Source organism: Sinocyclocheilus anshuiensis, unplaced genomic scaffold (assembly GCF_001515605.1).
Source record: "Sinocyclocheilus anshuiensis isolate Anshui unplaced genomic scaffold, SAMN03320099.WGS_v1.1 scaffold1305, whole genome shotgun sequence".
Lineage (NCBI taxonomy): Eukaryota > Metazoa > Chordata > Actinopteri > Cypriniformes > Cyprinidae > Sinocyclocheilus > Sinocyclocheilus anshuiensis.
In genome coordinates this window covers 73,279-77,471 of record NW_015552694.1, presented here as the reverse complement: position 1 = coordinate 77,471, position 4,193 = coordinate 73,279, and the positions used below count along the sequence as shown (strand labels likewise).

At 36.6% G+C, this 4,193-nt stretch overlaps 1 protein-coding gene across 1 annotated transcript in view; it reads right to left on the bottom strand.

Moving 5' to 3' along the window:
- Positions 1-3,895, bottom strand: part of LOC107667661 (vang-like protein 1) — a 92,734-nt gene extending 88,839 nt beyond the window's left edge. The window contains exon 1 of the mRNA XM_016459388.1: positions 3,738-3,895. The gene's annotated coding sequence lies outside the window, so the exon portion shown is untranslated. The remainder of the gene's footprint in view (positions 1-3,737) is intronic.
- Between the last annotated feature and the right edge of the window lie 298 nt (positions 3,896-4,193).

Genomic DNA, 4,193 nt, shown 5'->3' with positions numbered 1-4,193 from the left:
ACTAAAAATGCCTGCACACTGGTGCATTTACAAATTGATGTTTTATATTCATTTCATTAAATATTTATTTTACATTTCGGAATATAAAGCAATGTTAATTTAGCTCTTAATTTGTCATATATATATATAAAACAAAAAGTACTGATAAGAATACCGTTAAAGTACCGAATCGACAAGCAGTATCGGTAAGAGTAGTAATACCGTTAAAACCTTAATGATACCAATCCCTATGCATCACATTAGCTAACCTGTTATTCAGACTGCTTAAAAATCACTCTGACTGGTTGATGACTCGACTGGTTGGTTGTCGTTATGCATAGGCCTATGGACTAATTAAATACATCTGATTCGCATGGCATTTGAGCAATGGAATGTATGTCATTGGTTAAAATGCTAAATCACTGCAAAAAAAAAAAAAAACATTGTTAATAGAACAATTCAATAAGATTACACGTACATGGAATGCTAGAACTGAGTCACAATTAGTTAGATGTGGTACCCATAATCTCGATTATTCATTCAATTAAGTGTGCAGCCCTGATCTGAACTCTAAGAGAATACCATAGGCTGGACTATACAACATTATTCTCTGTGACTGTCTATGAATACAGAAAAGTTTTATTAACAGACTTATAAGGTATGGTCTGCAGGAAGAGACATTTTCAGCGATCGGGGTCAATTCCTGTTTTGTGCCGGCATTGTGGTGCTGGATTCCCGGATGTGAGAAGTCAAGACCGCAGAAAGAGAGAATAAAGCAGAGAGAGAACAACAGAGACAAATTATCAGCACACAAAAGAGCACTAGCTCCCTACCAAACAGTTCTTACAACATATCTGGATCCAGAATGTCCATGAGACACTCACTGAGACAGAGACAGAGAGAAAGAAAGTCAAAATATCCTGCAGGAATAAAATCATACTGTAATAAAACAGTTTTGCAACAAAGTTTGAAAGTAAAACTTAATAATCTACTCATCCTTTTACAGAGCAGGGATACTATGCTTTATCACACAGAATTACAGTATATGGTGACCAGCTGTGGGTAATATGACCAAAATATTATTCCCTAATAATTCCTATAGCTATTTTTGTTATTTTAGTTTATCTTTTTTATTAAAAACACGAAAACTAAGATGCAAACAATGAACAATAGGATATTAAAAAAACTGTGCTTTAAGTTTTTCAGGTACAGAATTTCTATTTGGCAGTAGCACTCAGAAATACATAAATTGTATATTCAAAATTAAGAAAATTAAAAAAAAAAGTTTTCACTATAAATTAAATATTTACTGATCCTTATTAAAATACTAATGTTATTCATTCAAGAACTGTGAGCTGTATTTTTGTTTACTTTTGTTGTTTGATTTACATTAAGGACAAAGACAGCAGCAAGTATTCGATTGCTGACACTTTTAGTTACTTTAAATAACTGGAAGCGAACGACACAAGAAGCCTCACACATTCAAGTTACAAATGACTGAATATGCATCCTCCTTACTATATAGTAGGTGAAAAAAGTAGAATGTCTGAATTATTCATAATTAAGTACTCAGAAAACAATGGGCATACGTTCCCTGATGACTGAGATTCTTAAGTGCACAACTGCCGGACACTTTACTATCCCATGAGGCCAAGGCAGAAGATTTGTGAATGGCAGTGAAGAGACGCAACTGATGCTGACAGGTCACATGACAATTGACAATGACAACATTCATGTGTGCTTGCCCCTCAGCTGAAAAAAAACAACAACTTACAAACAGTTGCTTTAACACAACAAACATCAGAAATGTCAACCGCATCCCACTTTGCCCTTCTGCAAATTACTGTGAATATTAGAGGTTTACATGTATGCCCCAAGAATCAAACCCATGACCTTGGCGTTGATAGTGCCATGCTCTACTGTTTGAGCTAAAGGAAGGCTGAATTTTAGCAATACTGATAATTATTTTTTTCCACAGAGGGGGGAAAAAAAGTATTGACATCTATCAGCCTTGATATTTTTTAGATAACTGACCATTCCAAAAACAACAACAACATATATTGGTGTTGATTAGGCTAAACAGTAAACCAACATATATGTATGTCTCTTTTATCAGACAAGACATTAGATCAGACTCAAATCTGTTGAGTCTGTTGAGGCTGAATAACACTGCACTGCGTGACATCAACCACAGCTTAAATTCAACAACTATTAGAGAGAGGCCAACCTACAGTTTAAAGAGCCATTTCATTGCGGTCTTTCAAAAAAGGGTGTACCCATTATTAAATTGCTTTGAAATTGTAGCTGCATGACAGGTATGTATCACACACTTTCACGGTCCTGTGTAATCCTGTGTAAACTGTACAGATAATAATCATGAAATTTCCAGCCATCAGAGGTTCAAGCAAGCACAGATATAATCTATATAACTGACTGTTGAATAATTCATAGGATGGTGGGAATCTCCATGTTGCTAATTGGTTTTCTCTTAGGTGGCAGGTAGTGCATGTTTTATAACCAAAAAGACACATAATCACTCAGCATTTTTCTGTATGACAAGCTACAAAGAATTGAGCTTCAGGAAATGACTGCTGGAATGTTTTGGATAGTCAGAGATAAAGAGCTTACAAAGATGACAGATTATTCTTCAGATAAACCATACAAGCATCAAATTTATGGTGTTCAGTGAGGCATAAAAGACAAAAAAATTACAAAAGATAGATATTAAAAAAAAAAAGTACTTTTTAAAAGTTTGCATCTTATAGAAGATGGATTCTTATCATGAGAAAGTGTTCTGACTTCTTGTCACATTGAGGATTTACAGCATTCACAACCATCAATTGACCTTCTTTTCCCCAAAACTGCCAGTTCAGTTTCAACATTGGCTTTTTACTGAAGTACTTTTTTACAATGGTCAAGTGAAGACTTTGTTTTATTAAATGGCGAAAAACCCATAACTGTTTGTCTGCCAACTCCCAATTGTACCTGGAGCCTTCCCGCAACTCAAATAAATGGCGGACGCTGTAGGAAAAACCCTGGTCTGTTCAAGGCCTCAAGCATCTTGCCTTACTCCATTAACCATAAATTACATTATATAGCCTACACCTCACGACTAACCGACACAGACAGGGGAAAGACCTCTGTAAAACAATAAAACTCTTCCCAAGCAGGAGAGAATTAAGTTTGGAAGAGAAGAAGAGACATTCAACTTGTCACGTAAGAAGCGTGTCAGCGACACCTATGGCTGTGTCCCCCCACAAAAAAAGGGTTATTAATGTAACAACACAGTTTTTCTCAATGTGCCCATGTTCCGATGTGCCCAAGTCTCCAGCCCGACATGTGTTTCCGTAACAACACTGGTTCTAAAGCACCGAGCATGCTTCTCCAAAGCGGTTTCGAACACAATTTCCAAGGCGTTTTCCACTGTTACTGTGGGAACTCGCTGCAAATAAAGTGTCATTTTCAGTCCAGTAAAAATCACTGTACAGCGTAGCTACATATGTGGGCATCTAGTCGTGTTCTGCTGTCTAGCTTGTGGCCAACAGAATGAGACAATTGTCAAAATGCATTCTGTGTATACCCACAGGGTAAGACTATAAATAAAACAGTACGGAAGCGATTTGATAGTCAGTTGAAGAGAAGAAATTGAAGCAATGCAAGGTTGCGAATTCACAAGTGTGACAGCAGTTCTATAGCAAGCTAAGCTCACAGAGACGGAATGCTTTAGCGCAGTCCGTCGATATAGCCTAACAACTCACCTTTACCGAATCGTTGTATTCTGATGGAGAGCATGGAACAACGAATTTATTTTATATATATAATCCGTGGATACTTCCCAGCTTTAAAGTGACCCGTGGTAGAATCAGCTCGATACATTGGGATTTGTTTAGGGGCAGTGCTTCCTTTAGAAGTGAGACGAAAGTTGCAGTACGAACATCACGCGCTAGGGGAACAACAGTGGCCGACTATATTAATGTAATAGCGCCTACTGTAGGTAGCCTAACTGGGAATTCTTGAATAGAATAGAATAGAATTCATTATGAAACGAACACAAACAATGTACACAATAGCCTATATATACATCAGCACACATATGCTATACGACATTCCCGGGTTCTAACTTAACGTCTGTAAGGATATAGATGTAAAATAAATTAAAGGCAGGGATGAGACGAAACTAATAAGAGAAAAAAAAAAAAAAAAAAAAAAAAACC